This window comes from Leucoraja erinacea, chromosome 6 (assembly GCF_028641065.1).
Source record: "Leucoraja erinacea ecotype New England chromosome 6, Leri_hhj_1, whole genome shotgun sequence".
NCBI lineage: Eukaryota > Metazoa > Chordata > Chondrichthyes > Rajiformes > Rajidae > Leucoraja > Leucoraja erinaceus.
The window spans coordinates 2,482,686-2,508,852 of NC_073382.1; the positions used below are offsets into that span (position 1 = coordinate 2,482,686).

General features: G+C 46.1%; 1 protein-coding gene across 1 annotated transcript in view; it reads right to left on the reverse strand.

Annotated features, from left to right (window-relative positions):
• LOC129697825 (cohesin subunit SA-2-like) overlaps positions 1–25,250 on the reverse strand; it is a 132,735-nt gene extending 107,485 nt beyond the window's left edge. The window contains exon 1 of the mRNA XM_055636468.1: positions 25,081–25,250. The gene's annotated coding sequence lies outside the window, so the exon portion shown is untranslated. The remainder of the gene's footprint in view (positions 1–25,080) is intronic.
• Positions 25,251–26,167: the final 917 nt, after the last annotated feature.

The following is a 26,167-nucleotide window of genomic DNA, read 5'->3' on the forward strand; positions in this document are numbered from 1 at the left end:
ATTGGAGTTGGCCTGGGGATCAGGGGGTATGGAGAGAAGGCAGGTACAGGATACTGAGTTGGATGATCAGCCATGATCATATTGAATGGTGGTGCAGGCTCGAAGGGCCGAATGGCCTACTCCTGCACCTAGTTTCTATGTTTCTATGTTACCCCTAAACTTCAGCCCCTTAATTCTCAAATCATGTCCTCATGTTTGAATCTTCCCTACTCTCAAAGGGAAAAACCTTATCCACGTCAACTCTGTCTATCCCTCTCATCATTTTAAAGACCTCTATCAAGTCCCCCCTTAACCTTCTGCGTGAGGAATGTTTCCGCTGTGTGGGGGATGTTTATGTTTAGGAGTAGGCCATTCGGCCCTTCGAGCCTGCACCGCCATTCAATATGATCATGGCTGATCATCCCATCCCTGACTTCTCTCCATACCCTCTGATCCCTTTAGCCACAAGGGCCACATCTAACTCCCTCTTAAATATAGCCAATGAACTGGCCTCAACTACCTTCTGTGGCAGAGAATTCCACAGATTCACCACTCTCTGTGTGAAATTTTTTTTTCCCATCTCGGTACTAAAAGATTTCCCCTTTATCCTTAAGCTGTGACCCCTTGTTCTGGACTTCCCCAACATCGGGAACAATCTTCCTGCATCTAGCCAGTCCAACCCCTTAAGAATTTTGTACGTTTCTATAAGATAATGCACAGGCAGATAAGAGATGATCTTGGTATCATGTCCAGCACTGACATTGTGGGCCAAAGACCTGTTCTTGTGCTGTACTGCACTATGGTCTAAGTTGCCTTCTTCCCATAATCTTTGACGCCCTTCCTAATCGATCTATCAATCTTGGTCTTTAAAGTACAAAGACTTGGCCTCCAGGGCCGACTGTGACAATGAATTCCACATATTCACCACCCTCTGGCTACAGAAATTCCTCCTCGTTTTGAAGGTACGTCCTTTTATTCTGAAGCTGTGCCCTCAGGTCCTAGACTCTCCCACTGGTGGAACCATCCATTCCACGCCCAACACGAAAGACTGCAACTCTGACGGTGCAACCCTCCCTCCAGATTGTTGGTATCAAATCTTAGAACTGAAGTCACAGTGTCTTAGAGGGGCGGAAGATTGCAACCTTCACGTGGTCCGCCCTGTTTCGACGAATGCAATCAACCTGGCGTGCACAATCTAATAGAACAAGTTGTCCTACAACTTTAGGCTGTGCACGCCATATGCAAGAAGAAGAAGTCTTAGAGGCGTACAGCATGGAAACAGACCCATCGGCCCAACTTGTCCATAGGACAAGGATGCCCCATCTCAGTTTGTCCCATTTCCCCGCTTTTAGCCCATATATCCTTCTAAACATTTCTTATCCATGTATCGGTCCAGGCATCTTTTCAATGCTGGAGATAGACACAAAATTCCGGAGTAACTCAGTGGGTCAGGCAGCATCTCTGGAAAAAAAGGAAAAGGTGGCATTTCGGGTCGAGACCATTCCGCAGGCCCAGACTTTTAAATGCTGTTGACTTGAGTTTAGTTTATTGACACGTGTAACGGGGCTCAGTGAAAAGCTTTTTGTTGCATGCTAACCAGTCAGCGGAAAGACAATACATGATTACAGTCCAGCCATCCACAGTGTACACATACATGATAAAGGCAATAGGGTGCGAGATTGCAACATTCACGTGGTCCGCCCTGTTTTGACGACTGCAATCAACCCAGCGGGCACAATAAAATAGAACAAGTTGTCCTACAACTTTAGGCTGTGCACGCCATACGCGAGAAGAAGAGATCAAGGCAATAATGGGAATAATATGTTATAGTACCTGCCTCAATACCTCCTCGGGAGAGAAGACTCAGGAACCCAAGGAGTGGGACATAAACCCACAGGTTGCTGGGTCAGAGATACCAATTGAGCCACACGTATTAGAGATAACACCACAGAAAGCAGGGAGGTCATTTTCTGCTGCTATCGAAAGATGGAGCCAGTCATTCCCTGCAACACTTCTACAAAATGGGAAAATTATCCACAACACAGCGTCTTATTGCAACACACGAAGGTATACAGCCTGAGAAATATAATCATTCTATCTGCATACCTCAACATGAAATCTAAAACCCGTCAACTGATAATCCTCAGCGCTATGCACTGTCACAGGTGGATTTATGTGGTGAGAGGCAGGCTGCCTTCTTGCTTATTTCCAGAACGAGACAAACTTTAATATTTTTACAGGACTGCAGGCCCACCATTTATTGTGGCATTTTTCAACACAATAATTTCATCCAATTGTAGATATCCAAGGGCCAGGGTTTTTTCGCTCCCCGCCACCGAGAGATGCCTACACAGCTAATGCATATGTATCTATGCAAGTGGAGCTGTACATACATCAGTTACACCAAGACAGCTGTCAGCAGAGGAGCGTAAAGCATTCTTTCTTTGAAATTCAGGCAATGCGGTTACAATCACTAGAATTAGAGAGTGAAAAATGGTACAATAACGGGAGAGGTTTTGTGCATATGAAATTTTATGTTGATAGATGAACGGTAGGAAATGGGACTTTCCACTGAGGGGAACTAATCTCGGATCGCGGGTTAGTGATTTGTAGCTCAACACTTTGAAACAATTTCTTCCAACCGTTTAATAAAAGGGGATGTTTAGCAACACCTTGTACAGCAAGCCCCAGCTGGATCAACACCCACACGATCAAAGAGAGAAGCACAAAAAGCAGGCAGTGCAAAATGATCGGCTTTTAAGAAAGTAATACGCGTTAACATTTAGCTCGATGCGATGTGATGGCAGGTTGGGTCGTTCAGCCTCTTGAGCATAATTCTGACGTGCAATTAGGCCATGGTTAGTTCATGCTTCATCAGAACCCACGTGCTTTGTTCTATCTCCTCAAATCGAACAAGAGGTCTGGGCAGTCCATGCCTTCAAATCTGATTATAATTATACCAGCTTTGCCTCCCATGCATTTGCACAGCTAGTTTTATGATGTATTTGTCAGGTTAATATTATCCTTGGAAGTTAACAGACAAATGTCGAGAAATACGAATATTGGACACTGATTGCCCGATTCACATTATCTTGTATTTGAGTTTAGTTTATTGTCACGTGTACCAAGGTACAGTGAAAAGCTTTTGTTGCGTGCTAACCAGTCAGCGGAAAGACAACACGTGATTACAATTGAGCCGTCCACAGTGTACAGACACATGATAAAGGGAATAACGTGAATAAGGTTTAGTGCAAGATAAAGTAGTAACGTCCGATCAAAGAAAGTCCGAGGGTCACCAAAGAGGTAGATAGTAGTTCAGGACTGCTCTCTAGTTGGTGATAGGATGGTGCAGTGGCCGGATAATAGCTGTGAAGAAACTGTCCCTGAATCTGGAGGTGTGCATTCTCACACTTCTATACGTATTTCCAGGGGGGAGAAGGAGTGGCCAGGGTGCGACTCGTCCTTGAGTCACGGGTGAAGGGTGACTGAAGGGGGGGAGTCGCTGAGCCTCCAGGGTCGCGGTCTGGAGGGGAGAACCGCAGACGGACGCAAGACCCGGCGAACCGTGGTCTGGAGGAGAAATATACCGCGTGGACCCGTGCTCGTTCCCTGCGGCAGAACGCAAGGTGGGCCGCGGCAGACAGACCCCAACTGGTCCCCCAATGGCCATGTGTAGGGAACTGCAGATGCTGATTTTAACCGAAGATTGGAGAAACTCAGCAGGTCAGGCAGCATCTCTGAAGAAAAGGAGTCGGTGACGTTTCAGGTCGAGTCCCTTCTTCAGATTGCAGAACCAGCCAATTTCCCTCAACTAACACTCTCCTCCTCCTACTAACAATGTATTTGTTTATTTATTTATTTATTTTATTTATTCCGAACAAGTAAAGAAAGACATTAAAGACATTAATAGTAACAGAATCGAAATTATCAAATTGAATTGAATTGAATTGAATTGAATTTCCTTTATTGTCATTCAGACCTTACGGTCTGAACGAAATTTCGTGCCAATTGGACATTACAATCAATATTTACAGGCAATGAAAAGAACAAAAAGCAAATTTCCAATGTCCAACTCTGTGTCTGTACAAGCTCGAAAAGGAGTGAGAAGAAGAATAACTTATTAAATCTCACCCCTTTTCCCCAACACTTCTACCATATTTAAAAATCAATTAATTAATAATAATAATACTACCCCAGGCAATTTCCCATAATACCTACAGACATATATATACATACAACTATTATACACATACAAACTTCATATATGAAGTAACCAAACATAAGTAAACAATTGTAAAGCAATAGATAAACATTAACCCCCACTTGTCAACCTTGTATCCTTGGTTCCTCCCACTTCCCCAGTCTGAACAAGGGTCTCGACCCGAAATGTCACCTATTCCTTTTCTCCAGAAGTTCTATCTGACCAATTGAGTTACTCCAGCTATTTGTGTCTATCACCGGGAGGATGGAGTCGGTGAGGAGCAAGGCAGGTAGGAGAGGAAACCAGGGTCTGGCCTACCGCTCCCTCAAGGTCGGCTACGGGAGGTGCCCCCAGGGCACAAAGGTGGACGGGCGAGGAGAGGGATGTCGCGTCCAAGGAAGGCGATGGCTGGAGGCCTGCAGCAGCCTGGAGCTTGCTTGGAACGGGCACCGCTCAGAACAACTGGAACGCAGAATGGACTTTGAAAATAGCGTCAAAACATGGCGCCTCTTACATGCGGGCTCATTAGATTATTTTTATAGTTTGCTAATCGAGGATGTGTTTGGGTTTGCCAATACTTTATTGGACTGCGTGTAAAAAAATAATTGAACCATTAGAGTTTTTATTTGGTGTAGGAAGGAACTGCAGCGGCTGGTGTCTACCGAAGATAAGACACAAAAAGCTGGAGTAACTCAGCGGGGCAAGCAACATCTCTGGAGAGAAGGAATTGGTGACGTTTCGGGTCGAGACCCTTCCTTGAAGTGGTAGTTGAGACGCCATGGATAAGCACTAATAAAAATAAAAAAAATCCATTTTTATTTATTTTTTATTTTTTTATTCTTAGAATAAAGGGGAGGCCTTTTAAGACTGAGGTGAGAAAAAAACGTTTTCACCCAGAGAGTTGTGAATTTGTGGAATTCCCTGCCACAGAGGGCAGTGGAGGCCAAATCACCGGATGGATTTAAGAGAGAGTTAGATAGAGCTCTAGGGGCTCGTGGAGTCAAGGGATATGGGGAGAAGGCAGGCATGGGTTAATTATTTGGGACGATCAGCCATGATCACAATGAATGGCGGTGCTGGCTTGAAGGGCCGAATGGCCTCCTCCTGCACCTATTTTCTATGTTTCTATGTTTCCAATTGCTATAACCTGCGAGTCTCATACTGACTAGAAATATGGGATGCCTTAATCATTATTTTTCAGCCAAGGTAGATGGGCCTTCTTTCCTTCCATAAATATTTATTCTATAATTGTAAGTTATAGTTCTACTATAATACGACATTGTCGGGAAGTATTCAAGGTAGGGCATTTTGTAAGGGTAGCATTTTTAGTTTAGTTTAGAGATACAGTGTGGAAACAGGCCCTTCAGCCCACCAAGTCCACACCGACCAGCGATCACCCAAACGCCACTTCTAAGCTACACACTCGGGACAATTTAAAGCCAATAATCCTACAAACCTCTACGTCTTTGGAGTGTGTGGGGAAACCAGAGCACCCGGAGAAAACCCACGCGGTCACAGGAAGAATATACAAACTCCGTAAAGACAGCACCCTTACTCAGGATCGAACCCGGGTCTCTGGCGCTGTAAGGCAGCAACTCCACGGGTGTGCCACTGTGCGGCCCAGTATTGTTAATCTGGTAAACATCTTCCGTCTTGTTTGGACGTGCTCAGGGTGGCTGGTCGCTTGTGATTTCAATGAGTTTCTCAAACCAAGATTTTAATTTTCCGAAATGACAGGGAGAAATTTGACATAAAACAAAATTATATTGACCAGAAAAATTGGAATCAAGGAAATAAGAGATTAGTTAGACTGTATCTGTGGAATTCCCTGGGCAAGACTGTCAGCAGGGAGTAAACGGCAAGAGGCAACATCTACTCCTCAAGGAACTGCAGATGGTGGAATCTCACATAGAAACATAGAAAATAGGTGCAGGAGTAGGCCATTCGGCCCTTCGAGCCTGCACCGCCATTCAATATGTTCATGGTTGATCATCCAACTCAGTATCCTGTACCTGCCTTCTCTCCATACCCCCTGATCCCTTTAGCCACAAGGGCCACATCTAACTCCCTCTTAAATATAGCCAATGAACTGGCCTCAATACCTTCTGTGGCAGAGAATTCCACAGATTCACCACTCTCCGCGTGAAAAATGTTTTTCTCATCTCGGTCCTAAAAGATTTTCCCCTTATCCTTAAACTGTGACCTCTTGTTCTGGACTTCCCCAACATCGGGAACAATCTTCCTGCATCCAGCCTGTCCAACCCCTTAAGAATTTTGTACGTTTCTATAAGATCCCCCTCAATCTTCTAAATTCTAGCGAGTACAAGCCGAGTCTTTCTTCATATGAAAGTCCTGCCATCCCAGGAATCAGTCTGGTGAACCTTCTCTGTACTCCCTCTATGGCAAGTGGTGAGTCATGTTTATCTCAATCTCGCCTCCTCACATAGAAACATAGAATCATGTGCAGGAGGAGGCCATTCGGCCCTTCAAGCCAGCAGCGCCATTCATTGTGATCATGGCTGATCGTCCCCAATCAATAACCCGTGCCTGCCGTCTCCCCATATCCCTTGACTCCACTAGTTCCTAACATGATAAGAGAATTTCAGAAGTGTTAGCCTGGATTTTGTCATGAAATCCTTGAATGAACCCTTATCTCACATCTTTCTGAGTTACCCATACACTAACTAAACTAAAGTAACCTCTGCTTAAAATGTAGAAATTTGAAGATGCTGTAAAAACTACCTTAGTGTCAGGCATTATCTAGGGAGGGAATGGATAGGCAACATTTCAGATTGGGACTCTTCTTCAGACTCACATTATCCATTCCCTCCACGGATGCTGCCTGACCTGCTGAGTAACTCCAGCACTTTGTGTTTTACTCACAGTGAGGAATCTTCACAGCATCACCACATTTCTCCAGGAGTTAGTATATGTGTAACTCCGAGAAAGATGCAAGATAAGGGTTCATTCGAGTATTTCATGACAAAATCTAGGCTGACACTTCTGAATTGTTCTAATGTGTGAGGAGGTGAGATTGCATTCAGGCATCATGCTGTGACCAGAGGCGACTGCGTTCCAACAAATCCATCTCTCACCCTTATGAATTAATTCACCAAACACAGAATTGTGTTAGTGGAGCTATCTGGATCAAGAACAGTGAGTCTCAATGTATGTGCAATGTGGGATTATTTGAATCCATGTTTAATATTGTGTGGGAAGGAACTGCAGATGCTGGTTTACACCAAAGATATACACAAAATGCTGGAATAACTCATTAGGACAGGGAGCATTTTTTTGGAGAGAAGGAATGGGTGATGTTTCGGGTCGAGACCCTTTTTCAGACTGACATAGGGTGACATATAGATAAGGTGTGAAAACACAGATCAAAGGAGACAATGTTCAAGGAAATGTAGAACGATACATTGTTGGGATGGGAGATTGCAACCTTGGATTGGATTGGATTCCTTTACTGTCATTCAGACCTTTCGGTCTGAACGAAATTACGTTGCCTGCAGTCATACATATAATAATAAATAACGAAACATACAATAAACACAAATTTAACATCCAACCACAGTGAGTTCACCAGGTACCTCCTCACTGTGATGGAGGCAAAAGTCTTAAAGTCTCTGTCTCTTCCCTCCTTGTTCTCCCTCTGCGCTGGGGCGATCCAGGCCTCCGATGTTGTGACCCCGCCGGGTGACGGTAAGTAAGTCCCGCGGCTCAATCGAGCTCCGCGAACGGGCCGGTTCAAGCTCCGTGGCCCGGGGCGGTCGAAGCTGCCGCCCTCCAGTCCAGAGGACGCAGCTGTAGTTGCGGGAGCTCCGGAGAACAGGTCACCAACCTACGACCTGCGAGCTCCCGACAATGTCGTCCACTGGGCCCACGGCTGAGCCCCGAATTCAGGTCGCCGCCGCCGGAACGCCGCCTCAGCCCCGAAGCCGGGCCATCGCCACCGGAACGCCGGAACGCCGCTACAGCTCCGAATTCGGCCAGCCTGGCTGGCTCTGCCTCCGGAACCTCAAGGTCGGTCGCAGTTGGAGGCCGCCAGCTCCGCCATTAGGCCTCAGCGCTGACGGAGGCAGAGAAGGGGGATATGACAAGAAGAGTCGCATTCCCCCAAAGGAAGAGACAAAAAAACATGTTTGCCCCCCCCCCCCCCCCCCCCACACACATATATACACAACCTGATAAACTAAAATTTAACTAAAAGAGGACAAAAGAAAACAACAACAAAAGTAAAAACAGACGGACTGCAGGCGAGCCGCAGCTGTCAACAGTGCCGCCACTTCCGGAAACCTTCATGTGGTTCACCCAGTTTCGACTAATGCAATCAACCCAACGTGCACAAACAAGATCAAATAGAACAAGCTGACCTACAAGTTTAGGCTGTGACCGCCATATGCAAGAAGCAGATGCGTTGTTAGCTGAGGGGAAGGTGATATCAAGGCATATAATCAGTAATAAACCATGTTTATTATAGCTGGATTCTCAAAATCAATTGTTTACACTAATTACCGGGAATTAAGTTCTCGGCATCTCCCTCTTGAATGGCAGGTTATGAAAATGGCAATCACAAGGAATCTTTTCTTGGGTCTCGTTATCGTTGATTAATGACTTTTGCTTGTTTTTTGAAGAAGTAAACAAGAAACTGTGAGGGCAAGGCTGTGGACGTTGTCGACATAGACTCGCATGAGTTTAGAAGAAGGAGGGGCAACCTCATTGAAACTTAGCGAATAGTGAAAGGCTTGGATAGAGTGGATGTGTTTCATAGAAACATAGAAACTAGGTGCAGGAGTAGGCCATTCGGCCCTTCGAGCCTGCACCGCCATTCAATATGATCATGGCTGATCATCCAACTCAGTATCCCGTACCTGCCTTCTCTCCATACCCTCTGATCCCCTTAGCCACAAGGGCCACATCTAACTCCCTCTTAAATATAGCCAATGAACTGGCCTCAACCACCCTCTGTGGCAGAGAGTTCCAGAGATTCACCACTCTCTGTGTGAAAAAAGTTCTTCTCATCTCGGTTTTAAAGGATTTCCCCCTTATCCTTAAGCTGTGACCCCTTGTCCTGGACCTCCCCAAGATCGGGAGCAATCTTCCTACATCTAGCCTGTCCAACCCCTTAAGAATTTTGCAAGTTTCTATAAGATCCCCTCTCAATCTCCTAAATTCTAGAGAGTATAAACCAAGTCTATCCAGTCTTTCTTCATAAGACAGTCCTGACATCCCAGGAATCAGTCTGGTGAACCTTCTCTGCACTCCCTCTATGGCAATAATGTCCACAAGTGGTGGAGTCTAGGACCTAGATCTAGGGAGTCTAGAGATGCTGCCTGACCCGCTGAGTTACTCCAGCATTTTGTGTCTACCTTCACTGACAACAATGATATAAGCATACTACCAGTAGGGTTTATGACTGTTCTGCTTTTGGATGATGTTCTGCACCTCTAACATTTGCAAAACTCTCCATTAGCCAACCCTCTTTACTAATTGTGAATGCGCAACTATGCGGCATCCTCTATTCACATGCCATTAATGGATGGGTGGCACGGTGGTGCAGCGGTAGAATTGCTGCCTTGCAGCATCAGGGACCCGGGTTCGATCCTGACCACGGGTGCTGTCTGCATGGAGTTTTTACGTTCTCCCCGTGGCCTTGTGGGTTTTCACAGGTGCTCTGGTTTCCTTCCACATTCCAAAGACGTACAGGTTTGTAGGTTAATTAGCTTCGGTAAAATTGTAAAATTGTCCCTACTGTGTAGGATAGTGCTAGTATACAGGGATCGGTGGTCGGCATGGACACAGTGGGCCGAAGGGCCTGCTTCCACGCTGTTTCTCTAAACTATAAAAAAATATCCATCACAATATAGTTATCTCTATGAAATCCATTGTGCATTTAATTCATAAAAGTGGCATGGGAGTAAAATTTGACCTCATAATTGTTATACGAAATTCCTGCACTCATTTCTCTACTGGTTATGCTGCAATTTTGATTTTTAAATTCTTCATTTATTTTTCAGTCTCTTTTTATTAGGGTGAGAGGCAAATATAATAGGGGCATTTAAGGGGCTTTTAGATAGGCACATGGATATACAGGGACTGGAGAGCCAAGCGTCACGAACAGGAAGAGGAGATTGGTTTAACAAGGTCAGCACGGACATTGTGGGCTGAAGGGCCTGTTCCTGTGCTGTAGTGTTCTATGTTCCATTGCACCACTATTAAAAATACATCTGTCAATGCGTACAGGATAATGATTTAAAACATGCAAACTGCTTTTGTACAATGCCATTTAGTCATTTTGATGAAGGAGAAAGAGTTGACAAAACGTTGTATTCTACACTGGTGGGAGAGTCATATTCAGAGGTCAGAGCCTCAGAATTAAAGGCTGTTCCTTTAGGAAGGAGATGAGGAGGAATTTCTTTAGTCAGAGGGTGGTGAGTCTGTGGAATTCATTGCCGCAGAAGGCTGTGGAGGCCAAGTCAATGGACACTTTTAAGGCAGCGATAGACAGATTCTTGATTATCACGTTTGTCAGGGGTTATGGGGAGAAGGCAGGAGAATGGGGTTAAGATGGAATGACAGATCAGCCATGATAGAATGGCGGAGTAGACACGATGGGCCAAATGGTCAAATTCTGCTCCTATCACTTGAGAACTTTTGAACAACTAAAGGGCCTGTCCCACTTGGTCGACTTTTTAACGGACTGCAGGCAACTGTCAAGTTCACGGCACTCTCTGAAAAACCGGGACATGTTGAAAATTTTGTGGCAACCATACTGAGCCGCGACTAGTTTCCAGGATGCGGGAACTCATCGCGACCATGAAGGAGACTCACCTGAGACCACCAGCGAACATGTGGCGACCATGTGACGATCCTGAGATGAACGCAGAGTCTCCTGCACTTGCCTAAAAAGTTGTCTAAGTGGGACAGGCCCTTTAAAAAGAGGCTAATAATGGGCCTGTCCCACTTAGGTGATTTTTCAGCGGACTGCCAGCGACTGTCAAGTTGCCGGCAGTTGCCTGAATAACCGGCAACTGGAACGGCGACTGTCAGAGTGGAACACACAAACACACATTGCTTCCTTCACCAGCCCGTTATGCAGGCAGGGGACAGGACAAGCGGGGGGGAGCGTTGTCTAAAAAATTAACATTGTGCAAAGCCGAGGTGAAACAGACACGCACCGCGATGAACAGGATGGTTTGCGCTGTAATTAAGATGGCTAAAGCACAGTATACGGTAAGTCCTTTAAAAGAGAGGAGGGGGGGGGAGGGGAGGGGGGAGAATGGGGGAGAAGGAGTGGAAACAACTTTTAAGAAGCCAGAGATACACGGCTGTGAAGCTCGGCGGACATTTAACATTACCGGTCGGTTATCCTTGGTTCTGAAAACTACTGCTTACGTTTTTTTTCCCCAATGAGCCAATGAAATTCACCGGTCCGCACCGGCTACAACCTACGATAACCACTGAGAACCTTCGACCTCCTGGCAAATCATTAGGATCTCCTGGCGACCCACCTACGGCGCGAGAATTCTCGCTACTCTCCAAGGCGGTTTAATTCTAGTCGCCGCTAATTTTTCAACTCATGGCGACCATAATGAGGCCGCGACTAGTTCCCAGAATGCGGGAACTCCTCACGACCATGAAGGCGACTCCCCGGCAACTATCCGCAAAAAATTCAAAACAGGCCGTGACCTAAAATAGGTTGCCGTTTTAAAAACCGGTAATTTTTTAGTCGAAGCCGGTTGCGATGCTAGTTGCAGGTGGTTGCTGGAGGTTGCAGGTGGTTGCTGGAGGTTGCAGGTGGTTGCCGGAGGTTGCAGGTGGTTGCCGGAGGTTGCAGGTACCTGATTTTACCGATTTTTAAAATGGCAACCTATTTTTGGTCACGGCCGGTTTTGAATTTTTTGAAATAATCGCCGGAACATAGAAGAAGAGGAGGTACACTAAAAATGCTGGATAAACTCAGCGGGTGCAGCAGCATCTATGGAGCGAAGGAAATAGGCGACGTTTTGGGCCGAAACCCTTCTTCAGACTGATGGGGGATGGGGGGGGAGAAGGAAGGAAAAAGGGAGGAGGAGGAGCCCGAGGCCGGGGGATGGGAGGAGACAGCTCGAGGGTTAAGGAAGGGGAGGAGACAGCAAGGGCTAGCAAAACTGGGAGAATTCAACGTTCATGCCATCAGGATGCAAGCTGCCCAGGCGTAATATGAGGTGCTGTTCCTCCAATTTCCGGTGTTGCTCACTCTGGCAATGGAGGAGACCCAGGACAGAGAGGTCGGATTGGGAATAGGAGGGGGAGTTGAGTGCTGAGCCACCGGGAGTTCAGGTGGGTTATTGCGGACTGAGCGGAGGTGTTCGGCGAAACGATCGCCCAACCTCCGCTTAGTCTCCCCGATGTAAATCAGCTGACATCTAGAGCAGCGGATGCAGTAGATGAGGTTGGAGGAGACACAGGTGAACCTTTGCCACACCTGGAACGACTGCTTGGGTCCTTGAATGGAGTCGAGGGGGGAGGTGAAGGGACAGGTGCTGCATTTCTTGCGGTTGCAACGGAAAGTGCCCGGGGAGGGGGTGGTGCGGGAGGGAAGGGAAGAATTGACAAGGGAGTTGCGGAGGAAGCGGTCTTTACGGAAGGCAGACATGGGGGGAGATGGGAAGATGTGGCGAGTGGTGGGGTCACGTTGGAGGTGGCGGAAATGGCGGACGATTATTTGTTGTATTTTCCGGCTGGTGGGGTGAAAGGTGAGGACTAGGGGGACTCTGCCCTTGTTGCGAGTGCGGGAATGGGGAGTGAGAGCAGTGTTGCGGAGTATGGATGAGACCCTGGTGCGAGCCTCATCTATGGTGGCGGAGGGGAATCCCCGTTCCCTGAAGAACGAGGACATTTCCGATGCCCTGATGTGGAACGTCTCATCCTGGGAGCAGATGCGGCGTAGGCGGAGGAATTGGGAGTAGGGGATGGAGTCTTTACAGGGGGCAGGGTGGGAAGACGTGTAGTCCAGATAGCCATGTGAGTCAGTTGGTTTGTAGTGTATGTCGGTCAGAAGTCTGTCCCCTGCGATGGAAATGGTGAGGTCAAGGAATGGTAGGGAAGTGTCGGAAATGGTCCAGGTGTATTGGAGTGCCGGATGGAAGTTGGTGGTGAAGTGGATGAAGTCAGTCAGTTGTGTGTGGGTGCAGGAGGTGGCACCAAAGCAGTCGTCAATGTAATGGAGGTAGAGGTCAGGGATGGGGCCCTGGTACGTATTGAACAAGGATTGTTCAACGTACCCGACAAAGAGGCAGGCGTAGCTGGGGCCCATGCGTGTGTCCATAGCTACGCCTTGTATTTGGAGGAAATGGGAGGAGTCAAATGTAAAGTTGTTGAGGGTGAGGACCAGCTCTGCTAAGCGGAGGATAGTGTCAGTGGCTGGGTATAGGTTGCTCCTCTGGTCGATGAAGAACCGGAGGGCTTTGAGGCCATCCTGGTGGGGGATGGATGTGTAGAGTGACTGGATGTCCATGGTGAAGATGAGGGCGTGAGGGCCTAGAGAGTGGAATGCGTGGAGACGACGGAGAGTGTGTGAGGTATCTTGAACATAGGTGGGAAGGGATTTGACCAAGGGGGTAGTATGGAGTCAACGTATGTGGAGATGAGTTCGGTGGGGCACGAACACGCAGAGACAATGGGTCTGCCGGGAGAGTCGGGTTTGTGGATTTTGGGGAGAAGGTAAAAACGGGTGGTGCGGGGCTGGGGAATGATGAGGTTGGAGGCTCGGTCGGGCAGGGCGTGGGAATTGATGAAGTCGGTGATGATGCTAGATATGGTGGCCTGGTGCTCGTCAGTGGGGTCATGGTCCAAGGGTAAGTAGGAGGAGGTGTCCGAGAGTTGGCGCGTGGCCTCAGCTTTGTAGAGATCAACGCGCCAGACTACCATGGCACCTCCCTTGTCGGCTGGTTTGATAACCCAATCTGGGTTTTTGCGGAGTGAGTCGATGGCAGTACGTTCAGGGGGGGAGAGATTGGAGTGAGACAGGGGAGTGGAGAAGTTGAGGCGGTTGACGTCGCGGCGGCAGTTCTGGATAAAGAGTTCCAGAGCCGGGACTTTAAGAGAGGGGTTCCACGAGGAGGGGGTGCGTTGGAGACGGGAAAAGGGCTCATCATTGGGGGACGAGGACTCCTTCCCATGGAAGTGCGCTGTGAGGCGGAGGCGACGGTAGAAGCGCTCCAAGTCGTGCGGAAACCACTTTGGACCATTAGGGAGACTGACAAAAATCTCCGGGAACCGCACGGAAACCTTGGATGGGGCGAGGGTTCCGTTCAGGTTTCCTAAGTGGGACAGAGGCATCAGTCTTCTTTGATCCAGTGTATATGGTCTTGCAAGAGTGTGCATGCAACCAGGGGGGAATTTTAATGTTGTGTTCATGTTCAGTCAGGCAGTCAGTCATCCCATTCTTATTGCTGAGAGACCCATTCCACAGGGAATAATTATGACAGTATTCCACAAGAGAGGATGATGCAACATGCTACAACAAGCCTGGAAACATAATTTCGCTTTAACAATACAACATTGATAGTCTACTTTTGGCTGTCCTCGGAGCTTGTTGCAGTAAAACAAGGCCAGCTCGATCCCAACCTGCTCTGAACGACATCTACGTAAATCGAGACTCTGCATTGAAAATTCGGCGAGACAATTGCAACAGAAATCACCGGCAACTGCACAGGGCCGATCAAAATGGCTGCATGAGTGAAAAGAGGAAATTCTGGAAATACTCAGCAGGTCAGGCCACATCTGAGGAGAGGAAAATGGGATTCATATTTCAAGCCAACCGCTTATTGCCAGAAATGCTGCTGGAATTATCTCTGATTTGTGGTGTACCAAAGAAAAGACATTTTAACCATCGAGATCCGTGAGTTATTCTTGTTTATAAATATTGAACGGTGCTTTTTTAAGGTTAACCTCTGAAAGTATGCAGTTTGAACAGAGAAACTATAATGTTACGCGTAGAGTGTTACATATAAAAGTTAGTGTAACCGGACACCAAAAAAGTTAAATAGTCCAGATGTTGGAAATCTGAAACAAAAGCACAAAAATGTAAACACTTAGAGGTTTGGGCAGCATCTGTAGAGAGGGAAACAGAGTTCATATTTCAGGTTATAAACAGAAAAGATGAGAGAACTCGGCCAGTTACGCAGCATCTGCAGAAAGTAGAAATGAATGCAGTGATCCTTTCTCAGAATCCACGTTTGCAACTTTAGCATTTAGGTCAATGTCATCAAACATCAGATGTTCAGACCACAAAAACTTCACAAATGTAACAATGCTCTTTGTTAATTTCCCATAAAAGTGAAAGAGAGCGATAACAGAAAAACAACATGAAATATTGCCTCAGAAGTGCCCTGTTATGCAGAGCTATATAACTTGGGTGGCACAGTGGCACAACGCTAGAGTTACTGCCTGCCTTACAGCGCGAGGGGCCAGGGTTTGATTCTGACTATGGGTGCTATCTGGACGGAGTTTGCACGTTCTCCCCGTAACCGTGTGTGCTTGCTCCGGGTTCCCTGGCGCAGGTTTGTAGGTTAATTGGCCCTCTGTAAATTGTCCCCAACGTGTAGGATAGATTTATTGTGAATGGGTGATCATTGGTCGGCGTAGACTAGGTGGGCCTGTGGAAGAATTAATATCCTTCCTCACTTAATTTTCATTGGAATTGAATAAGGTAACAAAAGGGTGTTGGATGTGACAATTGGCAGCTCTCGCTTGACCAGGTGCAGAAGAGGTTTGTGGGAATCGGCAAAGTAAGATTAGGCGTATTACCTCTCGTCTGGGAATGTGTTGGAGGATGGATGGTAAATGTAAACATGAAACAAAGCTTGGTTTCCCTTCTGTGAGGAGTTAGAGGCAACCACCTGCGCCCCCTACTGCTAGCGACATCGTTTCTGTAAATGGGGGGGGCTTATGATTGGCTTGGAGAGGGGATGGTGGTGCAGTTCGCCTAAACGGTGAGATAGTCAATGTCAATGTCAAGATGCCCTTGTATTGTGTTTGACTTGCATTAACCATCTGTTGTTGAATAAGATTTACATAAGCAAAAAGTACGTTGTGTCTAATTAAATAATTGGTACCCACATAGGAGATAGTATATTTTCATATATCTGAATCGAACAACAAACAAAAGTTGTTTACTGCACAGTATAACAGTCGGCTAATTCTGCTGTGAAGTCAGAGAACTGGTGGGCCATTTACTGCAGCCATCTCTCCATGATATCATGCAATAAAATCTCGAAGCAAATCTGCAAAGTCTCCGCTTTTCATTTTCCTTTAATTTCCCTCCAAGTTAATTTCTTCCACAGGGCCAAAGGGCCTATTTCCACGCTGTATCTCTAAACTAACTTGTTCTTAGAGTTAGAGTTTTAGAGGGATGTCGCATGGAGACAGTCCCTTCAGCCCATTGAGTCCATGCCGCCCACCCGTTCACACTAGTTCTATGTTATCCAACTTTCTCATCCACTCCCTACACACTCAAAAGCAATTTACAGAGGCCAATTAACCTACAAACCCCCACGTCTTTGGGATGTGGGAGAAAATCGGACCACCCAGAGAAAAACCACACAGTCGGAGAACATGCAAACTGACAGCACCAGATGTGGGATGAAGTTCCATGGTGCAAATTAGAGAAACCTACTTCAATCCAACACTGACATTTATGTCGATATTTTTTATTAATTTTACAAGATGTTTGCAGATGACATTAACGTGGGTAGTATTGTAGATAGCACAGATGATTGTCAAAAATCCCAGCAGGAATTTGACTCTGGGCTGAGGAATTATTAACGGAGTCTAATACAGGGAAGTGCAAGGCATTGCATTTTTGGGGAGCCAAACCAGGGCAGGACCTCCACAGTGAATGACTGGGCTCTGGGGAGTATTGTAGGACTGAGGGATCCAGGAGGGCACAAACACAGTTCCTTAACAGTAGCGCCACAAGTAGATACATTGGTCAAGAAGGTATTCATCAGTCAGAGTTTTGGTGAGGCCATATTGAGAGTATTGTCTTCAGTTTTGGTCGCCCTGTCATGAGAAAGTTATTGTTGGGCTAAAAAGGTGCAGAAAAGATTTACGAGGATGTTACCAGGTCTCGAGGAACTGAGATGTAGGGAGAGGTTGAGTAGGCTAGGATTTTTTTCCTTAAAAAACAAAAAAATTGATGGGTACATGGATAGGACAGGTCTAGGGGGATATGAACCAAACGCAGGCAGGTGGGACTAGTGTAGATGGGGCATCTACAGAAACAGAGTTAACGTTCTGGGTCAAAAGCTCTTCATCAGAAATGACAAGTAAACAATGTGGGACAGGGTAAAGAGAAAATCTCCGATTGGGTGAGGCCAAAGTTGCCATAGAGATAACTTGTAAATTAGGTAATCCAGATGATGGATTAATGGGAGCATAGAAACATAGAAAATAGGTGCAGGAGTAGGCCATTCGGCCCTTCGAGCCTGCACTGCCATTCAATATGGTCATGGCTGATCAACCAACTCAGTATCCTGTACCTGCCTTCTCTCCATACCCCGATCCCTTTAGCCACAAGGGCCACATCTAACTCCCTCTTAAATATAGCCAATGAACTGGCCTCAACTACCGTCTGTGGCAGAGAATTCCAGAGACTGAGTTTTTCTCATCTCAGTCCTAAAAGATTTCCCCTTTATCCTTAAACTGTGACCCCTTGTTCTGGACTTCGCCAACATCAGGAACAATCTTCCTGCATCTAGCCTGTCCAACCCCTTATGAATTTTGTAAGTTTCTATAAGATCCCCCCTCAATCTTCTAAATTCTAGCGAGTACAAGCCGAGTCTATCCAGTCTTTCTTCATATGAAAGTCCTGACATCCCAGGAATCAGTCTGGTGAACCTTCTCTGTACTCCCTCTATGGCAAGAATGTCCTTCCTCAGATTAGGAGACCAAAACTGTACGCAATACTCCAGGTGTGGTCTCAACAAGACCCTGTACAACTGCAGTAGAACTTCCCTGCTCCTATACTCAAATCCTTTTGCTATGAAATCATTTATGCAGATATAACATTATTTGGATTTATGCATTGCATCTGAAGTCCATTTTCAGTTGTGGCGAAGCATCCTACAGCTAACGAACAACCTATGGAGTGCAGTCACTCTGAAGGAAACACAGCGTTGAATATATGCACAGCAAGCTCCCAAAATCAACAATGTATTAGTGACCAAATGGTCTGTGATTGTGATGAAGGGAAAAATATTGGAGCAGGGAATATCCCATCACTTTCTCAAAATGGTGCTGCAAGATCTAGTTTAAGTCTTAGCCAGGAAGGAAGGAGGGAGAAGATTGCTTTTCAGACTGGAGCCCTGTGACTAATGGTGTGCCTCAAGGATCGATGCTGGGTAAATTGCTGTTAGTCATCTACATCAATGATTTGCATGAGAATGTAAAAAGCACGATTAGTAAGTTTGCAGATGATAATGCAAGGAATTTTTTTTTGCATTAATATAACCAATGATCTGTTGTGGACCAACCAAGATATGCACACCAACATCACTACTTCCTGAGGAAATGGGGCATGTCTCCAATTATTATACTTATAAACGCCTACAGATGCACCATAGAAAGCATACTGTCGGATTGCATCAAACATCTCTGCCCTCGACCACAAGAAATTACAGAGAGTTGTAGATATAGCCCAGTCCACCACACAGACCAGACATCCCATAGAGGGAGTGCAGAGACGGTTCACCAGACTGATTCCTGGGATGTCAGGACTGTATTATGAAGAAAGACTGGATAGAGTTGGTTTATACTCTCTAGAATTTAGAAGATTGAGAGGGGATCTTATAGAAACTTACAAAATTCTTAAGGGGTTGGACAGGCTAGATGCAGGAAGATTGTTCCTGATGTTAGGGAAGTCCAGGACAAGGGGTCACAGCTTAAGGATAAGGGGGAAATCCTTTAAAACCGAGGTGAGAAGAACTTTTTTCACGCAGAGAGTGGTGAATCTCTGGAACTCTCTGCCACAGAGAGTAGTTGAGGCCAGTTCATTGGCTATATTTAAGAGGGAGTTAGATGTGGCCCTTGTGGCTAAGGGGATCAGGGGGTATGGAGAGAAGGCAGGTACGGGATACTGAGTTGGATGATCAGCCATGATCATATTGAATGGCGGTGCAGGCTCGAAGGGCCGAATGGCCTACTCCTGCACCTAATTTCTATGTTTCTATGTTTCTATCCCACCGTTGACTTCATCTAGATAGATATAGATATGCCATTTATTGTCACTATACATGTACAATGAGATTAAAAGCAGCTCGTACTCAGTGCATACATATAATTTAGTACAAAAAACAAGAAACAGAAAACAAAAACAAAGGGGGGGGGGGGAATTAGGAACCCTCACCCTTCCTCGAAAAAGCACCCAACTTAATGAAAGAAGCCCCACCCTGATCTTTCCTTCGGGGGGGGGGGGGGGGGGGGGGGGGGGGGGGGGGGGGGGGGGGGGGGGGGGGTGGGGGGGGGGGGGGGGGGGGGGGGGGGGGGGGGGGGGGGGGGGGGGGGGGGGGGGGGGGGGGGGGGGGGGGGGTGGGGGGGGGGGGGGGGGGGGGGGGGGGGGGGGGGGGGGGGGTGGGGGTGGGGGGTGTCCTTCAAAGGGGGGGGGGGGGGGGGGGGGGCCCCTTTGGGGAGATAGGAACACCTCACCGCATTTCCTCTGGTGGAAAAAGCACCCAACTTAATGAAAGACTTGATTGTATTTAGTGTCCCACCCTGATCATTCCTCTCTTCTCCCTGCTCCCATCCGGCAGAAGGTATAGAAGCTTGAAGGTGACAGCATCGGACTCAAGGAACAGCTTCTGCCCCTTTGTTATCAGGCTTCTGAACAGTCCTTCCATAAGCTGGGGTACAGTCCCATTCACCTCTACCACATTGTGGACCTTTGTCTGTGGAACTGATTCATTACAATGCTGTGAATTATATTAAAACTTACTTGGGGGAGTCCAGAACCAGGGCCCATAGTTTAAGAATAAGGGATAAGGCATTTAGAACGGAGATGAGGAAACACTTTTTCACACAGCGAGTTGTGAGTCTGCGGAATTCTCTGCCTATGAAGACGGTGGAGGCAGGTTCTCTGGATACTTTCAAGAGAGAGCTAGATAGGGCTCTTAGCGGACGGAGTCAGGGGATATGGGGAGAAGGCAGGAACGGGGTACAGATTGTGGATGATCAGCCATGATCACATTGAATGGCAGTGCTGGCTCGAAGGACCAAATGGCCTACTCCTGCACCTATTATCTGGTGTCTATTGAGGCATTTCATTGCTCTGGAGAAAGCAAGCCATCCTATCCAATCCCACCACATAAGTAAGGCAATTGAGGCAACAGTCATTTGTATCTCTCTTGCACTCTCTCCGTTTCAACCACATTCTTCTCATAGTGTGCTGACTAAAACTGCGCCAAAAAACTCCAAGTGCACTCTAACCAATATTTTGTAAACTTGCCATATTATATCCTAACTTTTAAATTCTTTGCATATATTTCCATGTTGCCATTTTCAGGGAACTATGGACTTAAACCCAAGGTCTCTCTGTTCATCAACATTCCTTAGCACTTTACTGTTAACTGTAATGCCCTACCCTTAATAGCCTTCCAAAATGCATCAGCCCGTACCTGTCGGGATTGAATTGCATCCACCATCCACCATGAATTGCATCGCTCCATAGATGCTGCTTCACCCGCTGAGTTTCTCCAGCAATTTTGTGTACCTCCAACCTCTCTGTCCTGGGTCTCCTCCATTGCCAGAGTGAGCACCACCGGGAACTGGAGGAGCAGCACCTCATATTCCGCTTGGGCAGTCTGCATCCCGATGGTCTGAACATTGACTTCTCATCCATTCCTTTTTCCATAGCTTAATAGCCTTCCGGTCCTGTCGGGATTGAATTGCATCCCCTTGCTGTCTCCTCCCTTTTCAGCTCGGGAACCCTCAGCCCCCTTACCGCTTGGGCTGCCCCAATGGTCTGAACCTTCCTCCCTCCCCCCCTCCTCCCCCCCTTTTCAGCTCTCCCTCAGCCCCCCCCCCCCCCCCCCCCCCCCCCCACCCTGCATCAGTCTGAAGAAGGGTTTCGGCTCAAAACGTTGCCTATTTTCTTCGCTCCATAGAATTCTTTGCTGCACCCGCTGAGTTTCTCCAGCAATTTTGTGTGCCTTCGATCTTCCAACATCTGCAGTTCCTTCTTGAAGACATCATCCACGTTTCCATCTAATCTATATGCTGCCGTAGTCTTAAACAATCTTCCATGTTATCCACATTACCATAAATGTTCATGTCATCTGTAAATGTATTAATCATATCTTCTACATTCACGTTCAAGGGTCCCACCACCAATACCATATGAAGCAGGTTTGTTGATCAATATCAATATTAAGTGCAATCTAATGTGCATTGAACAGGCCTTTTGGCCCACAATGTCTGTGCCAAACTTGATGCCAGTAACGTACTCTCATCTGCTAGTATGTGATCCATATTCCTCTATTCCCCTGAATATGCTTGTGACTATCTAAAAGCCTCTGAAATGCCACAATCATATCTGCCTCCTAGCAGCAAGTTCCAGGCACCCACAACTCCACCCCACACTCCTCCTTTAAATTTTGACCCTCTCATCTCAAAAGCTATGCACTCTAGACTTTGATAGTCCCACCTTGGTGAAGAGGTTCTGACTGTCTATTCTACCTATGTCTTTCATAATTTTGGGTGTCAAAGGTTATGGGGAGAACGCAGGAGGGTGAGATAGATCAGCCATGATTAAATGGCGAAGTAGACTTGATGGGCCAAATGGCCTAATACTGCTCCTATGACTTATGATCTGATTATTTGAGGAGACCAGACTTCTATCTGGTCCCCTCACAACCTCCAACGTTCTAAAGAAAACAATTCAAGTTTGTCCAGCCTTTCATAGAGTCAAATAGTGATACAGTGCGGAAACAGGCCCTATGGCCCAACTTGCCCACACCAGCCAATGTGTCCCAGCTACACTAGTCCAACCTGCCTGCGCTTGGTCCATATCCCTACAAACCTGTCCTATCCATGCACTTGTCTAACTGTTTCTAAAACGTTGGGATAGTCCCAGCCTCAACTACCTCATCTGGCAGCTTGTTCCGTACACCCACCACCCTTTGTGTGAAAAAGTTACCCCTCAGAGACCCATCAAATCTTTTCCCCTTTTCCTTGAACCTATGTCCTCAATTCCCCTATTCTGGGCAAGAGACTCTGTGCATCTATCTACCCGATCTATTCCTCTCATGATTTTATACACCTCTATAAGATCACCCCGCGCCCTCCTGTGCTCCAACAAATAGAGACCCAGCCTACTCAACCTCTCCCTATTGCTCAGAGCCTCTAGTCCTGGCAACATCCTTGCAAATCTTCTCTGAACCCTTTCAATCTTTCCTCAGGAAATGCCAATCAGGACTCAGGAACAGCTTCATTCCCAGAGCTATAGCGGCTCTGAACCGGCCCTGCTGAGTGCCCCCCATCCCCATGGACTGTCTCCCTCGGATGGTCACGTCGCACAGACACATCTGCACTTTAGTCTGTTTGAACTGTTTTGACTATTTTACTGTTGTAATGTTCTTTTTACAAACCATGTTTCTCGGGGTGTCTAAATCTAAATTTTATTAGTTATTTAAGTTATGACATCGGATGGAAGCTGCATAACAAATCTCGTTGCGCTTATGTGCAATGACAATAAAATATATTATTATTATTATTATTATAAGATCAATCAATCAATCAATCAACCTTTATTGTCATCTTGCAAGCAACAGTTGTACAGTGCAAAATGAAAAGACGTTTCCCAGGGAATAGCGGAGCATCGCACATGATATTTAAAACATTTCATACATAATAACACTAAAAAAACAATCCAGTCCCTGATGGAACAGTATAAATAGTTAAAAGCAGGTAAAACTCAACGTTAAAATACAATAAACCAATCATAAAAAACAATAAACCAATCATAAAAATGTCCGGGGCAGCTGATTTGAGTGGCCGGTGCCAGTTATTAAAGTGTCCGTGCCAGCCGCCCAGAACTGAACACAATATTCTAAATGCGGTCTCGCTAATGTCTTATACAACTGCAACATGACCTCCCAACTTCTATACTCAAACTTCATACTTTCCTTGTAGCCAACGCTGCCAAAATCCAGACAGCATTCTGGTGAACCTCCTCTGCACCTGTTCCAAAGCCTCCAGCCACATCCTTCCTGTAATGGTTAGCTGGAACTGCATGCAATACTCCAAACACACCTAAGCAATGTCCTATAAAGCTGCATCATGATTCCCTAACTCTTACAGTGTACGCAATGTCCCGACCAATTAATGAAATCAGTCTGAAGAATGGTCTCGACCCAAGGCATCGCCCGTTCCTTCTCTCCAGAGATGCTGCCTGTTCCACTGAGTTACCATATAACCATATAACAATTACAGCACGGAAACAGGCCATCTCAGCCCTTCTAGTCCGTGCTGAACACTTACTCTCACCTAGTCCCATCTCCCTGCACTCAGACCATAACCCTCCATTCCTTTCCCGTCCATATACCTATCCAATTTATTTTTAAATGATAAAATCGAACCTGCCTCCACCACTTCCACTGGAAGCTCATTCAACACAGCTACCACTCTGAGTAAAGAAGTTCCCCCTCATGTTACCCCTAAACTTTTGTCCCTTAATTCTCAAATCATGTCCTCTTGTTTGAATCTTCCCTACTCTCAGTGGGAAAAGCTTATCCACATCAGCTCCCTCTATCCCTCTCATAATTTTAAAGATCTCTATCAAGTCCCCCCTTAACCTTCTGCGCTCCAAAGAATAAAGACCTATTTTGTTCAACCTTTCTCTGTAACTTAGTTGTTGAAACCCAGGCAACATTCTAGTAAATCTCCTCTGTACTCTCTCTATTTTGTTGACATCTTTCCTATGATTTGGGAACCAAAATTGTACACCATACTCCAGAATTGGCCTCACCAATGCCTTGTACAATTTTAACATTACATCCCAACTTCTATACTCAGCATTTACTCCAGTTACTTCAGCATTTTGTGTCTACCATCAAGGTCAAACATACCATATGCCTTCTTTGCCACTCTATCTACTTGTGTTGCCACTTTCACAGAGTTATGGACTTGGACCCCAATATCCCCCTGTACATCAATGGTGTTATGAATCATGCAATTAATTGTATATTTTCCCCTTACATTTGACCTCCTGTTTTTGACATTTCCAACCTGGAAATAAAAAGTTCTATATCATTTTAGACACTTCTATCAGGTCTCCCCTGAAGCTCCGTCGAGCATTTTAGAGAAAGCAATCCAAGTTTGTACAACCTCTCCTCTAGCTGGTACCCCTGATTCCTCAATCCACGCAGGGTAAACCTCATCTGCACAGTTTCAAAAGCCTCCACCACCTTCCTGCAATGGGGCAGATCTCAATAAGGGGGAAGTTAGTACTCTAGTCTTGGTTTCTTGGTCCTCCAAAATATTCCAAATGGAATTTAAACTGGAGGTGGTGGAGGGAGGACTTAAGCCTTCTACTACTACTAAGAAAAATGCCAGCAGAAAGCCTCCAACCCTTCATTGGCCTAAAACCTTCTCCTTCCCATTGTCATCGTTCCCTGACTGCTCCGAGCTCCTGTCTATCAGACCAGCAGGTTTTGCTTCAACCTACCCCCTCCTGTCCAAAGATCCTATAGTGGACACACAGGAGGCGTGCGGCCCTACGAGTACACGATACACACGCCCAGAAAGTCCATCAGGAAGAGAGACTCTGCCGCAGTAATGAATGCAGCGTTGCACACAAGTTGCAACAATGTAATCGCGACTCGGTAACAAGCAAACAAACAAAAAGTTACATTCAGTACCGTTTGGAAACCTTCTCTGTTTTTCAGGAAACGTTCTCTGTTTGTTCAATGTCCGGTTCACCTTCTCCGCTGCAAAACGACGGATGCACACTGCCATCTGATGGCCTTGCTTGTAGCTACCAAGAGATTGTACTGAGAATGTTATTTCAGTCACTCTGCCGCCCTCTGCTGCAATAACATCTGCAGCTACAATGCAAAAGAAAGAAAAAGATCTGCAACCACTTGTTAAAAAAGCAAAGCCATTTCCAGAAATAAATATTTTAAGAAGGAACTGCGGATGCTGGAAAAAAATCGAAGGTAGATAAAAATGCTGGAGAAACTCGGCGGGTGAGGCAGCATCTAGTGGAGCGAAGTCTGATGAAGGGTCTCGACCCGAAACGTCACCTATTCCTTCGCCCCATAGATGCTGCCTCCCTGAGTTCCTCCAGCATTTTTTATCTACCTTCCAGAAATAATAAGTTACTTGACAAAGAAACATTTTGGTGCAAAACACACACATTCCAGTGGTACAATATTTCAAGGACATTCCAAAGTATTTTCTTGTAATTTCAGTTATAATAAATAGAGTAACTAATTTGAACGAAACAAACATTTACCATAAAGAAAAATAATTACCAGATACATTACCAGTGACGGAGAACAAATGAAACTGCATATGTTGGAATCTGAAACAGAAATGCAGCAACAATCCAACCTGTCCAGCAGCATCTGTGGAAAGAGAAACCAGTTGAGGCTGCGGGTCAGTGTCCTGTCCTCAGAACAGGAAAATACATAAAACTGTAAATGCTGGTATCTGATACAAAATAAGAAGAATTGGGGAAAGATCAGTGTCTGGATTCTCTTTCCTCACATGCCTCTTGACCAGCTAAATTTCATTTTTTGATTCTGTTTAAGTGATGCTGATTGCTGGAAAAAAATCATTGGGCAGGATACTTTAAAATAAACTCCCTTCTCATCACAATCATGTCGTGAAGGGGGAGCATACCGACAGCATGGAAACAGGCTCTTCAGCTCAATTTGCCTATGCTAACCAAGGTGCTGATATATACTAGTCCCACCCACCTGCATTTGGCCCATCTATATATAT